The 15,800-nt window shown below is 43.5% G+C and overlaps 1 long non-coding RNA gene across 1 annotated transcript in view; it reads left to right on the forward strand.

Moving 5' to 3' along the window:
• Positions 1–5,677: 5,677 nt before the first annotated feature.
• The window catches only part of LOC118089725 (uncharacterized), a 30,715-nt gene continuing 20,592 nt past the window's right edge, over positions 5,678–15,800 (forward strand). The window contains exons 1-2 of the long non-coding RNA XR_004693175.3: positions 5,678–5,814; positions 6,001–6,039. This is a non-coding gene — a long non-coding RNA (uncharacterized LOC118089725). The remainder of the gene's footprint in view (positions 5,815–6,000; positions 6,040–15,800) is intronic.

The following is a 15,800-nucleotide window of genomic DNA, read 5'->3' on the forward strand; positions in this document are numbered from 1 at the left end:
AAAGCACAGAACATATACACAGCACTGGATACCATGAGCAGCATTCAAATAATCTAAAGGTAAGGCTATTTCTCAGACCATGCACCTGCTAGCTCATCCTGATCACTGCTAGGTATGTTTCACCTTAAAACTGACCATGCAGCCTGATGTGATGGATGCACCAAGCCACAAAAGTTCCACAGAAACCATGTTCTGATACCTGTTGTGAAGTATATATGGTAGTCTAGGAAGATGGCCCAAAATGGCCTGCTATTGTTTGTAATTTTATTGTCAGCTACACTCTGTGGTAGTGGATCTGGTCTGCTTGCAGAAGGCCCTAGGTTCAATTCCTGGCATCTCTAGGTAAGGCTGGGAGAGACCCCTCCCTGAAACCCCATGAAGAGCCACTACCAGTCAGTGTAGACAATGTTGAGCTAGTTGGGCCAATGGACTAACTCAGTATAAGGCAGCTTCCTATGTTTGTAGATAAAAAGGCCTTCTGACAGTAAGCCACTGTGTGATTAAGTACTTTAAACATCCAGGCTCTAACATCATAATTTACTCTTGAGACAAATAACATTATTATCGTATTTTTCCGTGTATAAGACTAGGTTCTCTCCCCCCCTTCCTTTCCTTTCCTTTTTTTGAAATACTAAAAATTAGCTTTATATTGGGGCTCGTCTTATACACGGGTAGTGCTTAAGTTGGAGTCCCCAAAAATACATGGGGGCATTTATACACGGAAAAATACGGTATCTTCACTTTGGTGTACTTCGTATTTATAGTTAGCAAAATGCAAATGGAGCCTGAGTGCAGAAAGTAAAATGTCGGTAAGATTTTACTGAGCAAACAGGACAAAAACAGCTTATGATCTGAGAAGAAACAGATGGGCCTTATTTCTTATTTCAGCATAGTGCACACAATTGCTGCTTAAAAGGGAAGCTTAGATAGTCTAGTTTTAGCCTTTTAGTTTGTAACCCAGGGTGCCTTAAGGGAGACTGGATTCTCTGGTATTCCCCCCCCCCCACACACTTTCTCCCTCTCAAAACAATACTAACACAAACAGTCTTGTAAAAGTTAAAAATAACATTTACTCACTCCGGATTCTTGTTGCAGAGTAACAGATACAGCCTTTTGTTCTGGTAGGATTAAAATGGTAATCCAGTTGCAAAGACATACCTTAGTCCAGTTTAAAATGGAGTCTGAGCTGGAATGAGGTCAAAGAGCAACGAGCAACTGCCCAGCCAGGTGAGGAGATTATATGTGGCCACACCCTCCCCCTGTCAGGGGACAATGGGAGTGGCTCTAAGTTCCCTCTAGCAAATTTAGAGGAAAACTCTTTGAGCTTCAGCTCCTATCATGTGCCTATCTAGCAAACACTCATTGCTGGTTTGACTGCATTGGAAATATCCCACAGTTCCAAGGGAACCAGTGTAGGATACAGTTTCAACATTGGAGCTTTTTCGGAGCAAAACATTATTTTTCTTAGTGCAAACACAGAATATACCCTTATTATAAACATGCTGAGTCTGAATCCAGCTAATTCTCCAGATTAAAACATGTGGAAGTTGCACACGCCTATACAGTATTCAGATCCACCTTGACATGAGAGGCAATACAATTTTCAGCTAATACCAACAACTGGTGCAGGTGGTTACTAAAGCCCTCCTCAACACATTGCGCTGCAGTGCTGGGTTCCCATAAGGTTAAAAAAAGACACAGGGGTGGAATATGATCCTTTACGTCACCAGGTCTTTAGGACACCGTGAGGCAGATGCAAACGTCTGAGCAGAGAACAAGAACTCCTTCGTGAGGACTGTGGTCAATGCCATTTTTCCATTTTAAAAAGGGGTGATAAAACGAAGAGAAGCCAGATATACTGGTCTAACACAGCTGGAGGTCCTTCTGAGCACGCCTTTTACATTGGCAGCACTACTCAAGTACAATTTGTCTGTGAGAAAAATCTGACACTTGTAAGGCAGCCAAAGCCTTCACAAGCTGTAGTGCCAGCTGCATCGGCCTGCCTGAGGCATTGAGCGAACCATCTGAGCAAGCTGCAAGGAAATCTCTGCCACACAGTTGGGGGACATGAACTGGATACATTCCCTGAATGATCTCTGTTTATATCAAGTGGCAGACATTTTGTATGATTATCCCCCTGCTTCCTCTCCATTTTTATAAAAATAAAAATTATTATAATTTTAAAAGGACTAGCCTGTAAAAGAAGATGATGAAAGATTATTATTATTATTATTATTATTATTATTATTATTATTATTACTACTACTACTACAACTATCACTATTATTAGTAGGAGTCACATTAATTAGCCACAAGGAAAGATGTGAGTTGAATTGCTGTGTGACCTTATTACAGCTTAGAGATCTTAATATGTTTCTGTAGTGAACAGTCAGGAGCCGGAATGTGTTGTAATTAGCTGTAAAGAGCTCTGACAGGATCGATAATTTGCTCATTGATCTTTTATATCTCAAAAGCTGCTTTGCACCCAGAATTAACTATCATGTGAGCCGAGCTGTGTCACTAGTACATTCCTAAATGAGGCAGCCGAGTGAGGATGGGGAAGAGAGTGAGCGAACATGATGTCTTTCATGTCCAGAGTTGAGATAAGTTTCTCTTGTCTCCAGCCAGTCTGTAGCTGGCAGCAGCCAACTTCAAAGATGCTGCCCTCATCGCTTCTGATCCAAAGCAGGGATTTTCTCCTTTTTGGTGTCCCTCTGCTCTGAATAATTCTCCGATTTGGACACACATTGCTTTCCACTTAAAGGCTTTTGGCAGGAGCGTGTCTTTCTGAGCACACTGGCTGCTGGGTAGATGAATTGGTGGTGTGTAGTGATCAAGGGGGAGAGCTTGGCACATGCAGTAGATAATGCCTAGGAGTTCAACTGAAGGACAAAAGGGAGACGAAACATCAGGCCACAGACTGGGAGATAGACATTTGGCCCCTTCTGAGTCTAACCAGCAGGGGACATACTTGGAAATTGTACAGCAAACTTCCCACACACACTGATTGTGGGCCCAGCCTTGCCTTTATGCCCATGACAATATCCTGGTTTGTAACTACGGTATATTTTCATGGGTACAGAGTTGCAAGGCTGTAGCTTGTGTGAAAAAGAAAGGTATCTGTATTTGCCTTCGAACGCTTATACAGTATACTGTACTCTGTTGCAATCTACATATGAAGATACAGGCCACATTCACAACAAGCATTTAAAGCACTTTGATATTACTTTTAACAGTCATGGCTTCCCCCCAAAGAATGCTGGGAGCTGTAGATTGGTTATGAGTACTGAGAGTTGTGAGGAAACACCTATTCTACCCCCTGAGCGACGAATCCCAGAGTTCCCCATTAAGAGGGGTTGGTTGGTAAATAACTCAGATTTGTAGCTCTGTGAGTGGGACATGGGTCTCCTAATAACTCTCTGCACCCTTAACAAACTACATTTCCCAAGATTCTTTGCGGGGGAAGCCATATCAAACAGCTTGAAAAATATCGTGTGAATGTGGTCTAAGTACAGTCAAACCTTGGTTTACGCCTACCTCTGTTTGCGTCCGCTTCGGCGAGCGACCGCCACGGACCCGGAAGTGTTTACATCCGGGTTCCACGGCATCGGATGCGCAGATGCGATCTGCGCAGCTCCCGCATGCGCAGAAGCGATCTGCGCAGCGTGTGCGCGTGCAGAAGCACTCTATCGGTGCTTCGCACATGCGCAGAAGCATGCCTTCGGGGAGCGACTGCTTCGGGGAGCGACCGCCAACCGAAGTACCACTGTATGGAAAAGCTCTACTGTACTATAGTTGAATTCCACTTAAAATTGCAACAAACCAATGGCTACTATTCAGGCACAATGGGCAGTATTGAACTAAGTTTTACTCAGAGTAGATCCGTTGAAAGTAAAGACTTCATTAGTTTTAGTGGTCCTATTTTGAGTAAATTGAGTAAAATTCAGTGGAATGCCACCCAATATATGCCTGGGAAAGTGGGCACTGAGTTCCTACCCTACTTCAAAATAATTGCTAGTTTCTAAAATCCTTTCAGAATTGCACAGAATAGATCCAGGTAATCTCCGGACATAAGGCCAAGCATTTTCAGACATATATTTTGTTGCCGGGGGCTTATACTCTTCTATGAGATTCTCTGGGGATCCTTGTATGCCACCGTACATGGATTTTTCCTCCCCATCTACTAGATTTGCCATCCTTGGCTAAGCACAAAATGCCTGAGGGCGGCTTCATGCACCATGTTCCCAAAGCAGCAAAGAAAACCCAGCAGGAGAGAATTCCAGAGTTTGAGGTTGACATCACTATGGTGCTGAGTTTCCTATTTCCACACTAGAGATTAACTTTATAAGCACCTCTTATGGCATGCTGCACCTATGCTTGGCATATGTAACGCGGTTTTAGTTTGCTTGAAGCCATAGAATCAATTTGGACCAAACATTTCAGGGTTAATGCATAAATGTCATTCAAATCTTAGACAACTTCCTGATTTTTTATTGGAGCAATGATATCAGACTGTTGCCTAACATCATTAAGATCAGTTCTTATCAAACCAGACAAAAAGAAGAGGGGCAAATGTCCCATCTGCCCAACAGCTTGTAAAAAACAACAACCCTCATTTATTGCCCACATTTCTTCTAAGTAGCTCAGTGGGGCATCCAGGTTATTTAGTGAACTTCACAGGGGCGTACCCAGGATCAAAATTGGGGGGGGCAAGGGGGCAAGGGGCGGGAGGGGAAGGGCCACAGTGGGAATGTGGGCGGGGCTACGTGGCCTGCGTCCTCCCAGCTCTTCTGAGGAGGCAGCCCCAGGCTCTTGTTCCCGGCGCGAAGCTCCAGAGGTGCGCGGGGAACGCAAGCCTGTGGCTGCCTCCTCCACTTACACTCCCCGCTCCCGCTTAGCGCTCCTCCGCTTACGCTCCCCTCGCACCTCTGGAGCTTTGTGCTGGGAGCCGGAGCCTGGGGCTGCCACGCTGCGCCCCTTAGCCTTTTGCTTCTAGGGGGGGCAATTACCCCCTCCTGCCCCCCTGCCCACGGCACTGGTCGCCCCTCTGGGAAGCTCGCCCCATCGCCCGGGTGCGCTGTTTCTGCCCCGAGCGCAGACGGCTCAGCCTCCTCCTCCTCTGCTTCCCACCCGGCTCCCCACTGTGCCTCCTGGGCTGGCTCCGCAGCCACTGTCCCTGGCTGAGCTGCCCCTGCAGCTGCTCTGCATAGACATCAAGGCACCCAGCCAGAAAAGTGAGTGTGAGTGCCTCGATCCGGGGAGAAAGTGGGGGGAGGGAGGATCTTGGAAGGGTTGAAGGAGCCTGCAGTGTGTGTGTGTGTGTGTGCGTGTGTGCGTGCGTGTGTGCGTTTGCTGCTGCTGACTGACTGTATTTCGAATTGGGGGAGTGTCTGTTTCTCCTGCTGCAGGGGAGAAAACTACAAAGAAGTGACTTCTTGGTGGGGGTGGTCGGGGTGGGGTGGGGAGAACAAGCGAGGATCCCTCCGTCTCTTACGTTTACACCCCACCGCTTTTGCAGCTCGATAGTGGGAGGGGGAGAGGAGAAAGTGCGATGGGTTATGAAAAGGGGAAAGGGGGGAGGGCTGGTCTGTTTCTTTCTGGCTGGGGCCACGCGCCCCGCTTTTTGCATTGAGATTTCTTCTTTCTTTTTAGCTTGGGGGGGGCCAGCTGGCTTCTAGAGTAGGGCAGCTGCCCTAACTTGCCCCGTGGTGGGTACGCCCTTGGAACTTCATGTCTAAGAGAGGATTTTAACTTGGCTTTCCTCATTGCTAGCCTGCCACTCTAACCACTACACCACATGGACTCTCACATACGGTATGTGTATATAGTTTAAGAGCCTGTTAAAATAACCTGTTTTCCTTAAATATATGCTGATATCTTCAGTTGAAAAATTGTTTAACTCTCAAGAAATGCATATAACGTCAGGGGAAAATGTACAAATTATAATCCTTTGGCACTTTCCATTTACACAGTGTTTTACAGTATAATTGTGTTTTCTAGGAGGGAAAAGGAGCCAGTACTCACCATGAAATTGTTACAGTAAGAGCTATGCTTTTAACATTTTTTGGGGGGGGGAGGTGCCGGTACAGTGTACCCCTAGGGAAAAAAACCACTGGCTTTGCCAACCCTGTGAAGTAAGTTGGTATAATGGCAATTTTAATTTGATGGCAAAGCAAGAGAACAGCATGCCCAATAGTTCCACAGTGGAAGTGGAATTCAAACTGAGGATCCATAGAGGTTTCTGAGCTTCAGCCAGGCTGACACTGATTTTGGGAAGCAAAGTTTCTTTAAAAGAAAGAAAAAAAGTACTCTAGTCTAGAAGAATACTCTAGAATTTAAAAACTCATTTTTAGAAAAAAGATGCTGATAAATTATCTTAGAGTTTGAAAATGCAGGATAGGTTTAAATTGAGCTCCCTTATTTTCCACTGCAGAGCAAATAGGAAGTAGTAGGACATTTTTCAAGATGTTTCAGTCTGGCTCCAACATCCTGCCTGTCTCAAAATAACTCTTGCTTTAGCCTGACTGAGGAAGTTTATTTTCCTCGGATCCTGTCACACATTGCACTGTGCTAATCAGAAGCATAGGTTGTAATTTTTTTTTTAAAAAAAGCATTTGCATGGTTTTCTATGAACTGTAATAAAATAATTAGGAACAATGAAGCACTCTGATGCCATGTCATGTATGAATAAACCTTACCTTAACCTTCTTGAGAAGCAGCCCCATAGATGCAATTATTGATGATGATGATGATGTAAATTTGTATGCTGCCCTTCATCCAAAGATCACAGGGCAGTTCACAACATTAAAATACAAAATGAGAACACAAAAGACACAATACGGTAATTGAAAATGAAAACAAACCAATAACCCTCCTTCTTTCCTTCCTAGCAATAGTGCTCTGAACAACTGGGGTGGGGGTTGGTGGAGAAACCACAGCTTGGGAGATGTACACATTCTGTGGCTGTAGAAAGCCCAAGGTTCACTTCCTGGTACCTCCAGTTAAGAGAGTCAGGTAGGAGGTGATGGAAATTTCTCTCTGTGCCTGAGACCCTAGAGAGCTGCAGTCATTGCAGAAAATACTAGTCTTGATAGATAAAGTATGTGGTTTGTCTCCAACTAAGAGTGGATCCACTGGTATCAATGGATCTAAGTTAGTCTTGTTTGTTGTTTTCATTGGGTCTACTGTGAGTAGGACTGACATCATAGGCAATCTTCTGACCTGATAGAAAGCAGCTTCCTATGGCGATTGGAGTGATTTGATTGAAAAGCTTTCCACCAACTCTTGTGCTACAGTGCAGTTCCACCCCGAAGGCAATAAGACAGCACCTACTGTGTTATATGATCTGAAGGAGTCTGAAGGAATGGATTTTCTGTTTTTTAAATAACAAAGTGCATGAGTAGTAGAAAAGAGAAGGCTCTTATTGAGAGAATCCCCAGGAAGACTTCCAAGGGATTCCTTGATCAAGTCTAACAATATGGATCAGCTATTTAAGTTTAAATGCATCACATATAATTTTAGATCTGGTAAATTGAAGCTTGCATATTGGTACACTGAAGCTTTGATTTGTAGCTGCCATATGTATTCTAACCAGATTTCTTTTCTGGGGGTCACAGGGGTATGCATACCCCTAAACATTTTTGGATCTTTTTACTTTTGTCCATTTACTGTATTTATTTCCCCCAATTTGAACTATAAAATGGTGATGTAGAGTAAAAATGAGAGTACTCCTAAACATTTTTTTAAATAGAAAAAAAAGCACTGATTCTAACCCTTTTTTCTTATAAGGGCTGCTGGAAGGGAAAGCCTAGTACATAAAAGTTATCAAAATCAACGTTTGTCATTTATCCACATGGCCATAATGATATTTTCTTACCTGCTTAAAATATTTTTGTTTCACTAGCATTTTTACAGAATTAGTTTGATTCGGTGTTAATAATTTGTTCTGTATTTTATATTACAATTTTATGATGTTTCAATGATTTAATTTTATACTTCATTGCAATTTAAAAAATGTTGGCTGTGCTAAATGTTCCTTTAAACAAATGAACATATAAAGTAAAACAACTTCCTCAGAAAAGAAAAATGAAGAAAGTCGCTTGTTTTAAACACAGTTGGCTTGGGGGTTTCCAATTTGCTTGTTTTTTAACAGATCACTCAACTCCTGGAAACAGTGTGGGCTTGGTATACAGTGGTACCTCTACTTATGAATTTAATACATTCTGAACGCATATTCGTAAGTCAAAAAAATTCATAAGTCGAAGCAACCCTATCTAAAAATTCGTAAGTAGAAAAAATTCTATTCAAGATGGCAGACGGAGCTCCATTCGTAAGTAGAAACATTCGTAAGTAGAGGTACCACTGTAATTTAGAGTACAGTGGTACCTCTGGTTAAGAACTTAATTCATTCCGGAGGTCCTTTCTTAACCTGAAACTGTTCTTAACCTGAGGTACCACTTTAGCTACAGGACATCTGAAGGCAGTCCTGTTTAGGGAAGCTTTTAATCTTTAAGAAATTAGTGTATTTTAATATTTCTGTTGGAAGCCGCCCAGAGTGGCTGGGGAAACCCAGCCAGATGGGCGGGGTATAAATAATAAATTATTATTATTATTATTATTATTATTATTATTTATTCATATCCCGCCCATCTGGCTGGGTTTCCCCGGCCACTCTGGGCGGCTTCCAACAAATACCAAAATACATTAAAATATCACAGATTAAAAACTTCCCTAAACAGGGCTGCCTTTAGGTGTTTTCTAAATGTCAGGTGGTTGTTTATCTCCTTGACCTCTGATGGGAGGGCGTTCCACAGGGCGGGCTTATATGAGCTATAGATCATGCAGGGTCTAAGAGAATTAAGTGGAGTTATCAACTTATTATGTTTATATTTATTCTGCTTCAGACAAGGGATTTTACTTGTAGATCTTTTTTTAACCTAAATGTATTTTGCACCATTCAAGTCCAAAAATCCAAGCCACCCTTTGCTGTGTAGATGACTCTTCAAGTGACGTACATTACCAAGCAACTCAGCACTCTGCAGATTTAAATCTGATCGGCAATAACAGGTGGTTGCTGTGCTGATTAACCTTGGAAAGATGACCCCCCCCCCAGGGACTATTAATTTACATCTGATGGTTGTGAGATAAAGTAAGGGTTAATTAAGGAGCTGTTCCCACAGGGAACAGACGATGTTCAGGTGGAAAGAAGAATAAAGTGATGCAAAAGCAAAACAAACAAACAGGGCAAAAAGAGCTGCCTGACACATCAGCATGGTGCACAACTGTGTGTGGATGCAGAACACTCCACTGTTGGGGAGAAGTTTTATATCAGTGGCACCCTGCAATCTGAGGGGAGAACAGATCCACAGCACTATCCAACTCACAGCAGAACTATTAGCAAAGGATGTAAGGCAAGACATGCATTCTGAGTGCCTCTGTAGCTCAACAGACCCTATTCTGAATCTTCTTCATACCCATAGCTGCCAAGTCTCCCACTGAAAAATGTGGGATCAGCAGCGGCACGGCACCGGAAGTTGCTTCTACGCATGTCTGGACATGCATAGAAACAACTTCCGGTGCCGCTCTGCCCAATTTTCGGTGCCCTGGACATGCGTAGAAGCGACTTCCGGTGCCGTGCTACCCATGTATGGGCACCGGAAATTGGGTGGCACCAGGACCCAAAATGGAGCCTCCATGGCAGGTAGGAAATCTGGGGGACTTACGGGATTTTTTTCCAATCCGGGCTGCCAGCGGGAAATGGTTTAAAATACAGGGGTTTCCCGTTAAAATGGGAGACTTGGCAGCTATGGTCATACCTTCTTCTAGTATAGGGTTCATGTCTTTTCTTCTTCTTCTGCTAAGGTTCTGGTTTAGCACCCTAGTTTAGATCACTTAAGCTTTGAGAGTGTTGTCATGAATTTCAGAAACAGGGGATAAATTCAAAGCCTTATCTTTAGGTAACAATTTTTATTTTATAGTATGCTTTACATGGGGATTTCTGATTGAAAACATCAGCATGGTTCTATGACCAGTTTTAGAGTTTTACATGAACCAAATTCTGGGGGGGTCTTTTGAACACCCAGACGTCCAGAGATTTATTAAGCTCAAGCCAGCAAAGTGTATTCTTAGCAGGGATTTCATTGCCAAGTGAGAGGACAGCATGTCTGCTGGACTAATTTGCTGCTTGCAGTGATAACTATGAGCATGTGGGCTGGGTGCCCCACCCAGGCGAAGGAATCTTAAGGAGAGGCAATTTTGCTTCAGCCAAGGGATTTTGTTGGCTCCGTACAATTCAGGCAACATAAAGGCATTCTGCATGGCACTGGAATAGTTGCAGAGGGGGATCAATGACAAATCTTTTAAAAGAACTGTATTTACAGGTTTCTTTCACTTAGCTCAGTAGCAGCCAGTGGCGCTTGAGCGGGTGGAGCTGCATTGCTCTGCTGACTTCTCAATGCCTCATGTTGCTGCTGGTTACCGAGAGGGAGAAGAGGTGGGGCAAGCCAATAGGGAGCTTGGCATCATCCGGTGCAGTGGCAGAGCCAATTCACCACTGCTGATGCTTCACTGCATCATGCCAAGCTCCCCGATACCTTGCCCCTTGCTCCTGCAGTAACTGGCAGCAAAGCATGATGCTGGGAAGCAGAGCAACACAGCCCCAGTTGCACTGACCCACTGGTCACTACTGATTTAGTCTACAAGCCTATTTCATTTTGTAGGACAACATAGGAACCCAGTCTTATACTGAGTCAAACCATTGTTCCATCTGAGAGGAGATGTGATAACCTTCTTCAAATATCTTGAGGGTTGTCACATAGAAGTTTCCTCTTGAGCTATCTAGGGTAGGACCTGTACCAGTGGATTCAAATTACAAGAAAGGAGATTCCCACTAAACATTGGGAAGAACTTTCTGACAGTAAGAGCTGTTCAACTGTGGAATCGCCTCCCTTGGGAGATGGTTAACTCTCCTTTCATGGAGGTTTGTAAGCAGAGGTTGGATGGCCATCTGTCATGGATGCTTTAGTTGAGATTCCTGCCATTGCAGAGGGTTGGACTAGGTGATCCTAGGGGTCCCTTCTAACAATTCTATGATTCTATCTAGCTCAATCTTGTCTACACTGACTGGCAGCAGCTCTCCTGGCTTCCAGGCAGAAGCCCTTCCTGGGTCTACCTGCTGATGCTGGGGATTGAAGCTGGGACCCTCTGCATGCAGAGCAGATTCCCTACAACTCAGCTATGGCCCTTCCATTCCTGAGAATCTTGGGGTTTAGCCATTTGAATAGCTAATTATAGGTGAACATATTTTGAAGAGAAGTGCCGGTACTCATTATGAAAAGTTGCCACCCCTTTCTAACATTACATGGATAAATATTTGCCGTGGGTGTCAGAACAGTTCCAAAGAGGCTACTACCAAGCAGCACCTCCATCCTAAACATTTATCGGACTGCATCCTCAAAGCACATGGAGGTTGCATCACTGTGGGCACAGCAAGTTTGAACTTGAGCCACAGTTCACCGAGGGTAAAATGGTCAAGTGGGGCAGGTCCACAAGGGTTGAAATTCAAATGGTTGTCTGTAAAGGGGAAATGACATGTTTAAATCTAAGCTTTCCTGAAGCGAGGAGGTTTTTTAACTCTCAGCCTCAGCCAAGAACATGCACTGGCGATCCTTTCTGCCCTGATCCTTCTGGACTGCCCCAGCTGCCATCTACGTGGGTGATGTCAGCAGTGCAGTGTGTGGGCTCTCTGGGCATCACTTTTCCCTCCGGCTGGGCAAAAGAATGTAGCACTTGCTTGGCCAAAGCAGGGAACTGAAATCTCATGGAATGATATCACAGGGCAAGAATTCTCCAGGCAGAAACTTAATGGAGAAGCAAGCCCCGAGTTTTATGCAGTCAGCATCCAGTCAAATGCTTCCATGCCGGCTTGCTGACTATAAAGAGCAATGGGGCAAACAGCCAGGAGCGAATGTAGCATTCTGAGCTCAGTTTTCATCCAACATCCTGCTTCAAATTTGGTTTGTAATCAAGTCCTTTTCTTTAGTCAGGGTGTTCTGTAGAGTCTATTACCGACTCTGAGCTATCTCAGCGATCGAGCCTGGCATAGATTTTGCAAGTTCTGAAAAGCAAAATTGTAGAGGAGCAAGGAGGGTGTTGTTGTTGTTCTTTTGCCAAAGACAGGCATTTTAGATATCACAAAGGAAAGGTGTCTAGGCTAAATGCGTGGAAGGAAACCCACCAGCCCCAGGCCTCCCTGATAGCTGCATGTTCAGCATGGCATTGAAAGAGAGTCTATGACTTGGTTCTTGTGTAATTTATTTATTTTAGTACATTTGTATACTGCCCTTCATCCATATATAGCAGGGCAGTTCACAACATAAAATACAATATAAAAGCATGAAATATATAAGGGAGCTGGGAACTGTAGTTCTGTGAAGGATAAGCCAGGGTTCCCACAACTCTTTGGGGAAGGTCAGGTGCTTTAAATGTATGGTGAATACTGTCAGGAGGTCCTACACACAAGTAGGAATCCGGCAGAGATCCTAACAAACACATAGCCTTAGTGTAAATGAGCAAATATGTTGGTTTCTCTATAAAATATTACAGCTACTTTTCTTCATCTCTGGCTGTGCTGCTGTAAACTAAGCCATGGATTCATTTAGCATTATGTCTGAACCCAGGATCATGGTTTATCTTGCTCCAGACAAACCATGAGCTGCATCCAAGCTTTGAGGCATGACTTACTGTCTGTGGTTTCTCCAGGAGAAACAGACCAAGAGTCCCGGCCGGTTTGGATATAATGCTAAGCTGAACATGTGCAGGAGACTTTGTGATTGGGGGCTATAGAGTTGCAGAGTCTAAAGCAGGCATTCCCAAACTGCGGCCCTCCAGATGTTTTGGCCTACAACTCCCATGATCCCTAGCTAACAGGACTAGTGGTTAGGGATTATGGGAATTGTAGTCCAAAACATCTGGAGGGCCGAGGTTTGGGGATGCCTGGTCTAAAGTGACCTGAGGTTTGTAAAATTCAACCTCCAACAGAACAACAGGGGTGGCATGAATCATGAGAGAAGCAATGACCAGCTTCATGATTTCCCCCAAATTGTGATTTTTTTACACAGCACATACAAATATGGTTTTTGTGATATATCACTATGTTGAATATAATGGTACCTCGGTTTTTGAAAAACCCAGAATTAACTTGCTTCGGTTTTTTAACGCTTTTCAGAAGTTGAACTTGCCACATGGCTTCCATATTGAGTTTTCCATAAGTAAATGCTTTGGTTTTTTAACGTTTCGGAAGTTGAACTGTCTTCCAGAATAGATTACGTTCGAAAACCAAGGTACCACTGTATTATGAAACTATTACCATGACGTTGAGTTCAAACCAATTTGGGATGATGTATAGATACATCGCCCAGTCCTAAAGCCATGTAGTGGTTAGAGTAGGTGTGTGGAACAAAATCTGACCAGCAGGTTGGATCCTGTGCTCTCCACACCTGTGAACCACTATGACAGATCCATAACGCCACCCACCTGTCAATGCCTAGGACTTTGCTGTAATCCTTACAGCACAATCTATGCACTTAGCTGAGTGTAAACCTCACTGAACAGTGTATTTGCTGTAGGATTAAAAGGCATTGGATTGCATTGTAAATTGGCCTAATGCCTGACTCTCTGACTTTCTAGATGTCATATTGACTTTGTAGATATAACCCACTTGTTTGAGCAAATGTTCAAGCCTGGGAGCTCTGTATTACAAGATACTTCAAATGTAGTGGAATTCAATAGAATCACTGGCATTTTCATGACAAGCCATGTGCAATCAGAATGAATATGTAACTTAATGGGTAGAAAAAGAGCAAAGGCAGCAAAGAATACTACTCGAATCAGCATGCCTAGAATCTGAAGAGAAGCCTTTGTGGACTTCTGTGGTTATTGATCCAAAAGAAAGGACACCTGGAGGGTGAGAGAATGGTGTCACAAGGAAATGCAGCCATACGAAAAAAGGCTTGTACAGCCTCTGTACAAATAGAGACAATAAATTTAGGGAGGTTAGTGGCAGCTGCCACACACCCTGCGTTTAAGACAGCATGGTCCTATTTGTATAGTGCACCAATGTTCTCTGGTTTAAAACATAAATATGTGCCCACAGGAACAGGAGTAGAAATTCCTCCTACCTTTTGGCACCCCAGACTTATAGATTCAGGACTGGCATATGTAATTTGGCATTTTAAAGAAAGCTAGGATGTTCAGTTTTCTTTAAGGCAGGTGGTCTACTCATCATGCAGCCCAATTCAAGTTGTTTTGGCTGAGATTTCCTGTGCAGAGAATAGGAATTAAAACAAAACAGTTGTGTAGCATCAATTCTTAACCAGTGCCCTGCAAGCTTCATAGTCGTAGGAATGCTTGTTATTGTGACTAATGCAAACCGATAGCCCCTGTAATTTGATGTTGCAAGCCTGGAGGCAATTTGTAGCCTACTTTAAATAAATCTGTGGGAAACAACATGGATAATGAATATCTCCAGATATTCCCTTTCTGGGAGAGGGGAATATATGTTGGCATTAATGAGGGAAGAAAAAAATTCAATGGTATACCACATGCGAGCTCAAAAATGCAGCTCAAGACAGAATGCAGCCATGGATTTCTGTGTGTGTTAGGTTTATTTTTTAAATATACATGTGTTACAAATCAACCTACTTACCGGTATTTCCCAAGAATTGGAAACAAATGTGTTTCCAAACACCCACCCACACCCATTATCACTATTTGTCCATCACTATCTCTGCTTCTATAATATTATATATTATTGCTGCATGCGCCCCAATCTCTGAGCAGCAGAAGACTCCAGGGGTTCCAGTGTTTGTCCAGGATTCAACTTCCTTGGAATGAATGCCAATGGAGACAGTGGTGTCATTATTACGGTATTATTATTATTGCTTATTATTATTGCTTATTATTATTATTATTATTGATGACACAACCTTGATGGCAGAAAGCGAGGAGGAATTAAAGAACCTTTTAATGAGGGTGAAAGAGGAGAGCGCAAAATATGGTCTGAAGCTCAACATCAAAAAAACCAAGATCATGGCCACTGGACCCATCACCTCCTGGCAAATAGAAGGGGAAGAAATGGAGGCAGTGAGAGATTTCACCTTCTTGGGCTCCTTGATCACTGCAGATGGTGACAGCAGTCACGAAATTAAAAGACGCCTGCTTCTTGGGAGAAAAGCAATGACAAACCTAGACAGCATCTTAAAAAGCAGAGACATCACTTTGCCGACAAAGGTCCGTATAGTTAAAGCTATGGTTTTCCCAGTAGTGATGTATGGAAGTGAGAGCTGGACCATAAAGAAGGCTGATCGTCGAAGAATTGATGCTTTTGAATTATGGTGCTGGAGGAGACTCTTGAGAGTCCCATGGACTGCTAGAAGATCAAACCTATCCATTCTTAAGGAAATCAGCCCTGAGTGCTCCCTGGAAGGACAGATCGTGAAGCTGAGGCTCCAATACTTTGGCCACCTCATGAGAAGAGAAGAATCCTTGGAAAAGACCCTGATGTTGGGAAAGATGGAAGGCACTAGGAGAAGGGGACGACAGAGGACGAGATGGTTGGACAGTGTTCTCGAAGCTACGAACATGAGTTTGACCAAACTGCGGGAGGCAGTGCAAGACAGGAGTGCCTGGCGTGCTATGGTCCATGGGGTCACGAAGAGTCGGACACGACTAAACGACTAAACAACAACAACAATTATTATTGCTATTATTAGTATTATTGCTAACAGTGTTTTCTTACACAT

Source organism: Zootoca vivipara, chromosome 8, assembly GCF_965207765.1.
Source record: "Zootoca vivipara chromosome 8, rZooViv2.hap1.1, whole genome shotgun sequence".
Taxonomy (NCBI): Eukaryota; Metazoa; Chordata; class Lepidosauria; order Squamata; family Lacertidae; genus Zootoca; species Zootoca vivipara.